Genomic DNA, 15,283 nt, shown 5'->3' with positions numbered 1-15,283 from the left:
ATCGTGATTGAGTATTATCAGATTTTCTTGAGATTTATCTCCGATAGGTAAGATTAAAAGTAGTCACAAACATCTTCGTCTCATCGTTTGCGATTCCACAATATCTTGTTTCGGTACTGTTGATGGTGGTTTTTAGTATATGGCAAAAAATATAAAAGTCTATCTACCTGACCTGGCATCAGATGTAGTAGACATTGATACGTCTATATTTCGCAGGTTATTTGGAGAATATAAATCTGATGAGCGCCTATGTCTCTCTTCATATTATATTGAAACTCAAGCTCCTAGATGAATTGTTCACTAGTACAGAGCCTAATGAGTATATAAGCTCCTAGCTGCATTACCCACTAATGCCGGAGCCCGTCGAGTATTTTTCTTATGCTATGTTCCCCGGCCGAACCCTTAATATTGATATGGCATGACAATTTGTGTTCACTCGCAGCAGAGTAGCACGAATTTCCAAGTATCGAGGTTAAGGTCCTTGCATAAAAGTACTCAATCAGAAAGCATACTGCTCTCTGGCAATAAACTTAAAGAAATCTGTGTCAACAAATAGAATTCAATCAATTTTGTGATGATTCACAAAATTAAAATATTACCCTGACTAATTTGCAAAAATTAGGGTTTTGCGCCTTGCGCAATATATTAGACCCCGTTGGTCGAAATTAAGCTTAGGCGAACTAAGAAATTAATCCTCCATGGATTAATAGGTGCAAAATCCTATCCAAAATCAGAAAGGATCAGCAGAATAGGAGAAGCAGTAAAGGGAGGTGTGGCCATGCCTTAGGCCAGCCAACGCCATTTGCAATTGGCCACGCCCCATGTTTCCCGGCCGGCCTTATTTCCCCGTCGACCAATCAGGTCCCCTTAAACTCGCCACACGTTGGCTGAGCCCATACTTTTCGGCCCTATTTCCCATCTACCAATCAGGTCGCTTTAAATCCACCACACGCACACTAGAAGTGTGGACACGCCCATGCTTGACCGGCCCCTCTTATATTAACCAATCAGGTTGCTCTAAACTTGCCACAATGTTGAAAAAATGGGAAGCTGCGCCAGATGGTCACAAAGTCAATTGGCTTTCCAAAAACTGCGCCAATAAGTTAAGCGGCATGCCAACATGCCACTCCGCCACACCAAACATGCCACTTCGTGGCAGCATGCCAAAACATGCCAACGTGCCGTAAATAGCGCCCTACGTGCTAACCTACCTCATGTTCGTGGCCAACGCCATGATATGCTTGAATTAGGGTTTTCTAGTCAGAAACACGACTCTGCTTTAGGCGCATTAACCAAAACCCTAATTTCCATTTGTGGCTCAAATCACGCCACTTTGGGCCCCACAACATGCCACGAGCCATGCGGGACCCAAGAAACCTCCATATCATAGCCACTCATAGCAACTCTTGCTCCTGTGGCCGTTTCCACATTATGACCTTACTATAGTTCATTTGGCATGACTATGGTGCCACTTACACAAAAAACGTCACCATGCCGCGGCCGCATGCCACACGCACTAATTAGGGTTTCGGCATGCCAAACCCTAACTTAGGCGAAGTGCTACGCCAACCAAGCCAAATCATGCTACCTAGAGCATTGGGATTGATGTGGCAACTAGAGCTAATGTTTCCAAGCCATATTTGGGTCTAACACCAATATGCCAAAATCTAGCGGCCATGGCTATGCCAGGCGCTGCTTGCACCACCGTCCCACTGACATGCGCTAATTATGCCAACCATGCCATTGTGCCACTGGCATGCGCTAAATATGTCACTACGCCATTGACATGTACCAATGACGCCACTGTGCTATTATTGGGCGCCAACAGGATGTGGACGTAATCAATGGCCACCCTTTCTCATGAGTTACAATCTCAGCCGTCCAAATTCGCCACAAAATTGACAGGCCTGTGGCAAGTCTTAGGTGACCAGCCAAGAAAAGCCTAATAGCGCCACATGCTATTCTCCTGTGGAAAATCTCTTGACTTTGACTTGCTACACATAGTAATCTGCTACACCTTTTCCACGTAAACACTCGAGACATCAAACATGTCACAAACTAGGGGATACTCATCAGGGTATTGGTCTAGCGATTTACAGCATGCGGCGTGCAACACGCCCATTATAAGTGTCCGAAAACAGGGCAGTTAATGGCGGCAAGAAGTAGTGGGTGTAAACTAACCCGTCTCCTTCATAGTGGGAACGTGGTTTTCTGGAATTTACACACGACCCCACTTCTCAATCAGTCAATCATTCCCACTTTCTACGAGATTAGGGTGCGTTCAATATGACTTGTATAAATAGGTTCTACATATTTCAACCAAACGACAACAATTTGGTTAACAACAACACAGTACCCAGAAAACACCAAAGAACTGATAGCTTACATTCCGCAAGCCAGTTCCACATTCTGATACAAGTCATAAAATAGACACACCTTCAGAATTAACCATTCCGGTCTCAGCACTTTCTTCGCTTCCCTCCCTAAGACCAACCCTTCTCCTTCACTTTGTGACCGAAGCAAGACTGGAACTACCATTTCTTGGTTTAGGCCAGGATTGTACAGATTGATCTCTCGAATCTAAAGTACTCCCATGCAGTGCATTTGTTTAAGGTTTAGATTTGTTCTCATCCACACACCCAAATTTACCAAAACCAGCAGAAAAAGTTTTTACCCATAAACAATTGGCGACCACAATGGGAGATTAACTCTCTCGGTTGCAAATTCAATTCTCAATTTCATTCAATTCCAATTGGTCTTAGGCCCAATTTAATCGTTCATTGAAACCCATTTCAGTCAAAGATTCTTTTCAGATGTATTCGGGTCATTCGAACCTTGCAGAAGCAATGAATAACTGGAAGCAAACTACCATGGAAGACATGAAAAAAATGTTAGAAGATATGGTTTCCAGCCAAGTCAATATTATCAGGCGGCAAAACGAGACGCTTCGTATCCTGAAGAGTATAATAAGCCGATTGTGGGAAGAATCAACAAAGTCTTATCCGAAGGATCCCGTCAATTTCAAGAGTAATACGAAGTATGTCAAATATTTGGCTAAAGCCTGCGCCTCTACCAATGAGGATGCTGATGGAGAACGTATCCACATCATGAAGGAGCAGAAGAAGAGCGGCCAATTGGATTCTTCCAACACAGAGAGCCAGGACAATTTCACAAGATCAGGGGAGGAGACTTTCCAGGTGCGCCACAACATCTGCAAGACAAAGGTAAAGAGCCGTCCTATGAAGCTTTGATGGAAAACATTTATCTCCAAACCCTCTCACAGAGTTGTCCAACAGTCCGCAACCACGACTACTTTGCTGAAGAGAAAAGCACCTGAAGAGGGGGAAATCTACCAATACGCTTATGGAAACGAACACTGCACCAATGAACAATATCCAGCTCAGCCACCGCGTGTCGCCGTCGTTGACGCAGGTCCCTCAATAGAAATTACCTTTAAACAATACAGTAGAAGTAAACAGTACGCTCATGAATCAACGATCGCTCAAGCATCAATTCCGCCCTCAAAGAGAGCTTCATGCCAAAGCCTGCAAGAATTTCCGCCACTACAACTATTGATGCGGGAGAATCCAGACTCAAAATATCCACGCTTCTCGTTGCCTATCAGAAGAGTTATAGAGTTACTGGACATTTGGGTACGAGAGGGGGTAGTCCAACTACCCCTGGTAAGGCGTCCACCAACTAATCAGGAGATGCTAGATTCAAGATATTGCCACTATCACAGGTTTATTCATCATCCTACCAACGAATGCAACGTTCTGAAGCGCATTGTCCAGGAAAAGATTGATTCATGGGAATTACGCCAGCGGATTGGTGGTTCTCCGCCTTGCCGCGGATCGACATAGAGATGTTACAGAGACAATAAAGGATGACTAGGGACTTCTCGCGGCCAGGATTGCGTCACACAATAAACTCGGATTTGTAACCTGAAAATTCAGTTTTGTGGAGAGACCCCTAAGCGAATAGAGTATGTGGCCCTATCGGATGAGAGCAAAAAGGTAATGTACAACACTAATGTACCATTCGCAAGCGCAGTCAACATTTCCCATGGCGTTACATCCTCTACCACCAACACCAACATCACTGGAAGCATCCCCTCTGCGTGATGCCTCTTATTACCAGAGCCAGAGCCTCCGCTACTCCTAGCATTCTTTCGATCATGACGCTTCCAATCATCACCAGGGCTGCCACCACTTCTTCGTCAGGACGAGAGACTGGAGGAGCTAGAGGAAACCAACCTTCCCATTACCATTATCGATTTAATGGAGAGACAGGAAGTTCTTGCCAAAACTCAGACGGACATGGCCACAACTCAGAAGGAGCCTCTTCAACGTTTCACTCCAGAATCCGCTTTGCTTCAACGTTTCGATCTAGGGGACGCTTCAAAATTTCGCTCCAGGGGCCGCTTCAACGTTTCGCTCCAGGAGCCGCTCCGATTCAACGTTTCGCTCCAGAAGCCGCTTCAACGTTCTCTCCAGAAGTCGCCACTCCTCCCTGTCAAGGATCGTGATCACAGCCAACCAAGGTTCGTAGTTGTGGCCACTTTTTGATCCATCTCGCCAAATCTCGTGGTCGTGGATATTTTACTCGCCTACGCATCCAACCAATCCCTTTGCTTCCATGGATGCCCATGCAATTCCAGTCAACCTATTTTGGTTCCCACGACAATGTAGTCTCTTCTGCTGCCAAGAACTGTTGATGTTCGTTTGTTGATACCAACCAGAGATTTACCATAGCAACAACCGCTACAAAGGTAATCCATACTTCTCCATATTTTAGTTTCACATGGAAGAAGTAATAGAGTCACCAGTACGGATGCAAGATGATATCTTTATCATGGTCAACTCACCGACCATACAAGATATAAACATGTAAACCAAACTTGGGGACTGAGACTTTACACAGAATCCCGTCACTGTCAAAGCTCAGGAGACACGGTCAACCCAAAATTCATAGCCACGACAAGGTCATCTTCTCTTCAAAGGTATAACGTAAAGATATCATCACCTCTCCGTCTAGAAGGCGCCTGCAACACTTTACGAGGCCCATGATGGATCCCAAGCCTACTCAGAGAAAACAACTTCAGTAACCAAAGAGAGGTGCGACTGGGGACTGCTCATCGTGGTCCATCCCCGGAAACAATCAAGCATTCATGAGATAACTCCATAGACACGGCTGAAACATTTTTATTGAAAAGACAGAGGGATCCACGATTAATGACATAACTCTCTCACTTCTACCTCTTCGTTATCCAGAATGTTTCGTCCATGTGATGTTCCAAGCATCCCATCATCACATCCAAGAGAGTACAATAAGCTTGTATCAAATCATATAGGCGTGGATTCAAGGCGATGCAATTAAAATAGGTTACACTTGGGGACTGAATCCTCCTTCAGGTTTAGAAGTTTAAACACAGTCAACACCTTACCAATGAATGCAGTAGAAGCACATCTTCCGCGAGAAAATAGGCTCAGGATAATTACACATGGGGACTACCAACATGGGATGCCTTCACTTCCCTCAACCAGGTTATTTCTGATTTCAACATCATCACTGTCGAAGCTTTACGAGCCACAGGAATTTCTCAACTTGAAGCCATACACGTGCATCAAAGACTCTGAAAGCACGCCACATAGATACATTCACATATCCAGCCACGCCATCGGATCTAACAGAAGTGTAACCGGGGACTGCTCATCACATCCCATTCCATATAATAGTCCAAGATTCAGAAGATGGTTCAAAGGATGTCGCTTGGAATGAAGTCCTTGAAGACTTGATAGCAGCACATCGACAACAAAACGCCTCTCAACTCATCTATTTCACCCAATAGCTCCGAAAGATTTCGACCATACAAGCATCCACAACAGATCATCATCGCAATCAAAAAGTCTAGGAACCAAATAACCTAAAGTCAAGGATGGACCAACAGCGCAACCACAATCTCCAAGATTAGCCCTGACATGATCATTTTAGAGCACATATTTCATCCATCCATCCCAAGAGTGCAATGGGGTTTGGTTTGAAATCCACTGGAGAGGTTAGATACTCATTCTTCTGGAGTCAGAACCTTATTACACATTCTGGAGAAGATCGATAGTACTGTTGGGTGGCTACATGCGCAAAATAGGAGAGAACACCTACCTTGAGTTCTCCTGGATCGCCTTGCTGCTGGTTATAACTATTGGAGATTGCTTTATTGCTGTTAATGATTGCTCTACCACCGCTAACAAATGATGAAGAGGAGCCAGACACTGCAGACGAAAGCACGGAGCCAGACGAGCAATAAAAACAGAAGAGGGTCGATAACCCTTTTCATACGGATGGAGTTTCTAGAGTTTGAACAGAAGAAATACTCCTCCTTGCTCCATGAACGGGAATAGATGACTGGGCGCACCACACTCATGCTCCATAGCCGAAAAAGCAGCGCCAAGATCACCGCTCCATAGCCGAAAAAGCAGCGCACGAAGATCGTCGCTCCACGACCTAACTAGCAGCGTGCCAAGATCACCAACCACTCAGACTTGTAACGCTCCACAGTACCAGCATCCTGTGTCCAAGCCAGAAGTACTCCAAGCGCCAGTACCGTAGAAAAGCCAGAGGTACGCCAAGTGCCAGCACCTTGTGGCCAAGCCGTCAATGCAAAGATCATAGACTACTCATGCCTCTTGCCAAGGTCAGTCGATTTTTTCCCTGGAAATCCCTTCATGTCTTTCCATTTCGATTTGTTATCCTTATCTGTCACCATCTCATGCTTACCCCGCGATAATGCAACTGTTACGTGCTAAGCATGGGACTTAATGTTGATGGTGGCTTTTAGTATATGGCGAAAACTGTAAAAGTCTATCTACCTGACCCGGCATCAGATGTAGTAGACATTGATACGTCTATATTCCACAGGGAATTTGGAGAATATAAATCTGATTAGCGCCTATGTCTCTCTTCATATTATATTGAAACTCAAGCTCCTAGATGAAATTTTAACTAGTATAGAGACTAATGAGTATATAAGCTCCTAGCTGCATCACTCACTAATGACGGAGCACGTCGAGTATTTTTCTTATGCCATGTTTCCATGCCGAACCCTTAATATTGACATGGCATGAAATTTTGTGTTCACTCGCAGTAGAGTAGCACGCATTTCTAAGTATCGAGGTTAAGGTCCTTGCATAAAAGTACTCAATCAGAAAGCATACTGCTCTCTGGCAATAAACTTAAAGAACTCTATGTCAACACATAAAATTCAATCAATTTTGTGATAATTCATAAAATTCAAATATTACCCTGACTAATTTGCAAAAATTAGGGTTTTGCGCCTTGCGCTATATATTAGACCCTGTTGGTCGAAATTAAGCTTAGGCGAACTAAGCAATTAATCCGCCATGGATTAGTAGGTGCAAAATCCTACCCAAAATCAGAAAGGAGTCGCGGAATAGGAGCAGGAAAAAATGGAGGTGTGGCCATGCCTTAGGCCAGCCGACGCCATTTGCAATTGGCCACGCCCCATGTTTCCCGGTCGGCCTTATTTCCTCGTCGAACAGTCAGGTCGTCTTAAACTTGCCACACGTTGGATGAGCCCATACTTGCCCGCCCTATTTCCCATCGACCAATGAGGTCGCTTTAAATCCGCCATGCGCACACTAGAAGTGTGGCCACGCCCATGCTTGGACGTCCCCTCTTATATTAACCAATCAGGTTGCTCTAAACTTACCATAGTGTTGAAAAAAAGGGAAACTGCGCCAGATGGTCACAAAGCCAATTGGCTTTCCAACAACCGCGCCAACATGTCAATCGTGCCATGTTGCGCCAATAAGTTGAGCGGCATGCCAACATGCCATGTTGCGCCAATAAGTTGAGCGGCATGCCAACATGCCACTCCGCCGCGCCAAACATGCCACTTTGTGGCAGCATTGCAAAACATGCCAACGTGCCGTAAATAGCGCCCTACGTGCTAACATACCTCATGTTCATGGCCAACGCCATGATATGCTTGAATTAGTATTTTCTAGTAAGAAGCACGACTCTTCTTTAGGCGCATTAACCCAAAACCTAATTTCCAGTTGTGGATCAAATCATGTCACTTTGGGCCCCACAACATGCCACGATCCATGCGGGACCCAGGAAACCCTAGGAATGTCGCCATATCATAGCCACTCATAGAAACTCTTGATTCTGTGGCCGTTTCCACATTATGACCTTACTATAGTTCCTTTGGCATGACTATGGCGTCGTTCACACAAAAAGCGTCACCATGCCACACTCACTAATTAGGGTTTCGGCATGCCAAACCTTAATTTAGGCAAAGTTGCTACGCCAACCAAGCCAAATCATGCTACCCAGAGCATTGGGATTCATGTGGAAACTAGAACTAATGTTTCGAAGCCATATTTGGGTCTAACACCAATATGCCAAAATCTAGCCGCCATGGCTACGCCAGGCGCTGCTTGCACCACCGTGCCACTGGCATGCGCTAATTATGCCAACCATGCCATTGTGCCACTGTCATGCACTAAATATGTCACTACGCCATTGGCATGTACCAATGACGCCACTGTGCTATTATTGGGCGCCAACAGAATGTGGCCATAATCAATGGCCACCCTTTCTCATGAGTTACAATCTCAGCCGTCCAAATTCGCCACAGAATTGACAGGCCTGTGGAAAGTCTTAGGTGACCATCCAAGACAAGCCTAATAGCGCCACATTCTATTCTCCTGCGGCAAGTCTCTTGACTTTGACTTTCCACACATAGCAATCTGCTACACGTTTTCCACGAAAACACCCGAGACATCAAACATGTCACAAACTAAGGGATACTCATCAGGGTATTGGTCTGGCGATTTACAGCGTGCGGCGTGCAACACGCCCATTAAAAGTGTCCGAAAGCAGGGCAGTTAGTGGCGGCAAGAAGTAGTGGGTGTAAACTAACCCGTATCCTTCATAGTGGGAACATGGTTTTCTGGCATTTACAACACGACCCCACTTCTCCATCACTCAATCATTCCCACTTTCTATGAGATGACTTGTATAAATAGGTTCTACCTATTTCAACCAAACGACAACAGTTTGGTTAACAACAACACAATATCTAGAAAAAACCAAATAACTGATAGCTTACATTCCGCAAGCCAATTCCACATTCTGATACAAGTCATAAAATAGACACACCTTCAGAATTAACTATTCTGGTCTCAACACTTTCTTCGCTTCCCTCCCTAAGACCAACCCTTCTCCTTCACTTTGTGACTGAAGCAAGATTGGAACGACAATTTCTTGGTTTAGGCCAGGATTGTATAGATTGATCTCTCAAATCTAAAGCACTCCCATGCAGTGCATTTGTTTAAGGTTTAGATTTGTTTCTCATCCACACACCCAAATTTACCAAAACCAGCACAAACAGTTTTTACCCATAAACAGGTATCGTACAATTAAGATTATTGTGAGGTGGTTGATAATACTAGGTTATTCTTCGGGAATATAAGTCCGGTTTGTCAATTAGTTCCTGTCCACCTTGATTTATCAAAAGACGGAACAAAACTCGTAGGTATTTCTGTGGGAGACAGATTTATCTATTACAATAGACTTTTCTGTGTGAGACAGATTTGTTTATCAAGTTTTCGACTTTGGGTCGTAGTAACTCTTGGTTGTGGGTGAAATCAGCTAAGGGAATCAAGTGCGTAGTATCCTGTTGGGATCAGAGACGTAAGGAGCGCAACTGTACCTTGAATCAGTGTGAGATTGATTAGGGTTCAACTACAGTCCAGTCCGAAGTTCATTGGTAGTAAGCTAGCGTCTGTAATGGCTTAGTACAGTGTGGTGTTCAAAACTGGACTAGGTCCCGGGGTTTTTCAGCATTTGCGGTTTTCCTCGTTAACAAAATTATGGTGTCTATGTTATTTCTTTTCCGCATTATATTTTGTTATACAATTGAAATATCACAGGTTGTGCGTTGAATCGATCAATTAAATCCAAACTTTGGTTTTTGATTGAAATCGATTGATCCTTGAACATTGGTCTTTGATACCATTCAAGTTACTTCTCTTATACTCAATCGGGTTCGCAAATTCCTATTTGTTGATTGCAGATTGAATTGAGAGATAGAGATATAAAACTCTTTGATATACTTTTCTCTAGATTGAGTCTCACTGTCCAGTTGATTCTCTTGAAAGTATATTGGAGTTTGTCTATTCAGATTGCCAAACGAAATATTGGGTGTGGTTGTTAGACCCCCCCCCCCCCCCCATTTTCAATTCTCTCAATGGAAAGTAAAAATTTTCCGCACATTGAATATGTTGGACATATTCCAACTGGAAGGAAGATCCACAACATAAGCATTATCACTTATTTTCTGCAAAACATTGAAAGGTACATACTTCTTCATTTTAGTTTTGTTGTACATACCAACTGGAAAGCGTTCTTTTATAAAATGTATCATTACCAGTTCTCCTTTTTCAAATGTTTTAATTCGCCATATGTTAATCAACAATTGTTTTGTACTTAGCATTTGAATCTTCTAACTTCGTTTTTACTTCTTGATGAAGTTGAGAAGCTTCGTCAACTAGTTGATCAGCCTTTGCATGACACTTTGGAGGTTTGGGCAAAACTACCAAATCCAGAGGTTTGGGTAAAACTACCAAATCCAGTATATGATTTGGTACCTTGGAATAAATAATAGCAAATGGTGAATTACCAGTAGAACGGTTCACAGATGTGTTGATGCAAATTCCACATGAGAGAAAAGTTTCCCACGGTTTTTCTTTAGAGACAGCAAGCTTAACACGTATCAAATTTCCCAAAGATCTGTTGACAACTTCAGTTTGTCCATCAGTTTGAGGGTGTGCGGTAGTAATATATTGCAGTTTAGTTCCCAACCTCATCCAAAGAGATTTCTATAAATAACTGAGAAACTTAGTGTCACGATCTGATGTGATGGATTTAGGTACTCCATGCAATCGAACAACTTGCTTGAAAATAAATAAGCCACATTTGAAGCATCTGTAGTTTCCTTGCAGGCTACAAAGTGTGCCATTTTAGAATATCTATCAACAACAACCATCACAGAATCATTGCCCTTAGCAGTATGTGGTAATTCAAGAATGAAATACATACTCACATCAACCTAGGGAGCTTCAGGAACTAGTAAAGGAGTATAAAATCCAGTGTTTTGAATAGTACCTTTGGAGCGTTGACAAACCATGTATTTTTGAACAAACTTATGCACACCTCTCTTAAAGAAGGCCAATAATGTTGTTCTTTAACTAAGGCAATAGTTTTATCACGACCAAAATGACCACCAAGACTACTACTTTGCAGTTCATGAATCAAATGAAGACGTAAAGAACCTCGTGGAATGCAAAGACGAATACTCTTGAATAGAAATCCATCCCGTATAAGAAAGTCATTGACTCATGTAGTCAAATGTCCACATTGATCCCAAATTATCTTAAAATCATCATCATCTTTTCAAAAACATACAAATCCTTGATGTAATCAAAGGCCACACTCTCATTGCGAAGAGTGACAAGAAAGTGAGCACATCTACTCAAAGCATCAACAACTTGATTCAATTTACCACTCTTGTGTTTAATAGAGAAAGTATATTGGTTTATTTTAGACAACCACCTATCATGCATACGATTTATCTTAGCCGATGTCTGTAAAAACTTCAAAGCCTGATTGTCAGTGTTAACAACAAACTCACAGTGAACTGGATAAGGATGCCAATGTTTTAAAGCTTGAACACGAGCATATAATTCAAGTTCATAAGTTGAACACTTCCTTTTAGCTTTTTTTCACTATGAAAAACAACTAGATGACCACCTTGAGATAATACAACACCAATTCCCACAATAGAAGCATCACAATCAATTTCAAATAGTTTAGTAAAATCCTCCATTGCAAGTACTGGAGCACTACATAACGTTTTTTTAAGTTGATTAAAATTCTTATATGCTTCTTCGGTCCATAGAAATTTCTCTTGTTTCAAACAATCAGTCACTCCAGCAGCTATGGACCTAAAATTGCGAATAAAACGTCTATAAAAAGATGCCAATCCATGAAAACTGCTTACATCCTTAATACATATTGGAGTACGCCATCCTAATCTTCGAATAGTCAAGTGCAATTCCTTGATAAGGTATTATGTATCCTAAAAGAGTGCCTGAATTGGATAAAAAGGTACACTTTTTAAGATTCACGTAAAGTGCTTTATCTGCAAGTTCTTGAAATACTTGTGAGAAATGAAAGAGATGCTCTTCTTCACCATGACTGTAAATCAAAATATCATCATAATAAACAATGATGAATTTACCAAGGAAAGGTTGCAATACTTGATTCATTAATCGCATGAAAGTACTAGGTGCATAAGACAACCCAAATGGCATTACTAACCACACATATAAGCCTTCACGAATTTTAAAAGTTGTTTTCCACTCATCACCCATTCTAATACGAATCTGATGATAACCACTGCGAAGATCAATTTTAGAAAACACTTTAGAACCAACAAACATATCAATAAAATTATCAAATCTTGGGATTGGGAATCTGTATGGAATTGTGATCCTGTTTAAAGCTCGATAGTCAATGAAAATTCTCCATCCTCCATCCTTTTTATCAACTAGAAATGTTGGACTAGCACAAGGACTTTTACTTAGTCTCATCAAACCCTTCTCCAACAAATCATTCACTTGTCCTTGTAAAATCTCATGTTCTTTAAGGCTTTACCTATAATGAGCATGATTTGGAAGAGATGCACCTGGAATGAAATCAATCTGATGTTGTAAATCTCGCAGGGGAGGTAAAGTTTTAGGCAGTTCATCAGGAAATAAACCATGAAATTTATCGAGTAAAGGCTGCACTTTTGTTGGAATCTGTATCATTGGTTTGGATTCTTCATGTGAATTAAGAGTATGTGTCTGTAACTGTTTCACAATGGAATCTAGCAAAGCACTTGTTTTGCCATCAGTATGCTCCTTATAAATGGCTGTAGACTTAGAAGGAAATAAAATTTTCTTCTTGCCATCCTTGTAGAAAGTATATGTATTCTCAAAGCAATTGTGACAACACGCATATCATACTTGCATGATCTACCAAGAAGTAAATGTGTAGCAGTCATGTTAATGTGTAGAAAGTAAATTCGACAAGACATTGGTGGGTAATTTTTTGAAAAGAAGAACTATTAACCCAGCCAACTGAATAAGGATGAGGATGTGGGGTAACTGATGATCCTAACTTCTGAACCACTTCCGTTGAAATATAATTATCCATGCTTCCACTATCCATAATCAAATTACATGTCTTTCCCTTAATTAAACGCCTTGTTCTGAAAATAATGTTTCTTTGTGAATAAGAAGGTTGAGACAACAACAAAGTTCGAATCATTCCAAAAATAGTGTTCATTGTACAAATCATGAACTTCTTGATAATCCTCATTATCTTCTTCATCATCCTTAGATTTATCTAAATCATGTGAATCTTCATTAAGCAACACACTATACTTATGCTCATCTTCTTGTCATCCATTCATTAACCCATGGAATCTACGACACTCAGAAGGGGTATGTCCCGGTTGTTTACATTTATTACACTTTTTACCCTGAATTTGGCATAAGGATTTTGTGGTTTGGATTGAGGTGGAAAAGGTGTTTGGTTTTTATTGGAAAAACTAGTATTAGAGTTCTAACTTGGACAAGAAGTAATAGTCTGTGACTGCTGTACGGAATGATTTTCAATAGGACTAAGAAGAATAGGAGAATTATTCTTTGGCACTGGAGAATTATTAAAATTAGGTGTTTGTTCTTGTTTCCGAAAAGAAATCATCCGAAACTTCATCTTGAGAATAAGGACTTTCATTGTAATAATTGTTGAATGAAGTAGAGGATCTGAAATTACCTGGATAGCGATTACTCTGTTTAGATGGAAACCTTTGAGAACGAAGAATACGACGTTCTACTTTGATGGCCTGCTGTATAGATTCCACCATAGTGAAAACAGATTGGGTCATTCCTTCTTGAATCAGTCTGTTTAATCCTTCAACGAATCTATCTACGAGTTGTTCTTCAGTTTCATTGAGTTGATTTCTCAACCAAACTGTAAAACTCAGACATACAATCTTTTACCAACTTTGCACCTTGCTGATAAGCTTGTAATTTCACAAACAATTGTTGTTTGTAATCTCTTGGTAAAAATTTATCCCTCAAGAGTCTCCTCATTATTTCCTAAGTACATAAGGTGGTCTATCATACTTGATACGATCCTCACAGAGTTTCTCCCACCAAGCAGCATCACCTCCTTTGAGTAAGCCACCAGTTTAACTTTGGAATGATCTGGTACTTCCATAAACTCAAACAAAGCTTCAACCTCGTAAAACCAGTCTAATTTCAATCTTGAATCTACCATTGAAATTTGGAATATCTATCTTTAGTTTATATTCTGGTAAAGACCCATAAGGGTTTTGACCCGATTTGAGACGTCTATCTTCTGTCCAACTCTTCTCTAATTCATCCTCAAGATTATCATCATCGTCGCTATCAAACTTAAGACTTAAAACCTTCTTATTAGGGGTATTGAGAATATGATGATTTTCCCTCACATTCAGATTTATCTTCAATATCACAGTCTTCTTTATCATTAATCTTCAGCTTCTTCCTTATTTCTTGTATCATACTTGTAAGGTTTGTGAAATTCTCAGTTATCCCCGTATGTCTCTTATCATATAGTTCTGATAGCTTTATGAACTCGGACCTAGTAACCTGATCTCCCATTGAAAATAAAACTAAAGAACTTTCTGATTTTTTTTATTTAGGGTTCCGCAAGCGTAAAATCAGGGATCTATCCTAGATGAGAATCTAAAATTGAGGCTTTGATACCAACTAATGTAAAACAAATTAGATGAATGCAATTCAGAGATTGTAGGGGATGAGAAAAGAGAAGAATTTCTAAAGAACATGAAGAATAAGCTCTAAAGAAGATAGTTAATAACTTTTGAATAATAATCTTAATATGTATTCTCACAAGATATGAGCATGTTTATATAGGCATGAATCAGAATTCTAAAAGAAAAAGGGAACATAAAAGAATTCTAAAAACAGGAAATAACTAGACTTGTGAAACAAGTCATGAATAGTGTCAACAATAAATTAGAAGAAGAAAGAAAAAAATATCGAGATATTCTACGTCAAGAATCATATTTGGAGAATCACTTAATAGCTTTAGCCTCTTCCACTTGTTAGCATGTCCCTTAATTTTCTCTCGTTCTTGCTTA

Source organism: Papaver somniferum, chromosome 4, assembly GCF_003573695.1.
Source record: "Papaver somniferum cultivar HN1 chromosome 4, ASM357369v1, whole genome shotgun sequence".
Classification (NCBI taxonomy): Eukaryota; Viridiplantae; Streptophyta; class Magnoliopsida; order Ranunculales; family Papaveraceae; genus Papaver; species Papaver somniferum.
This window is presented reverse-complemented; position numbering follows the sequence as displayed.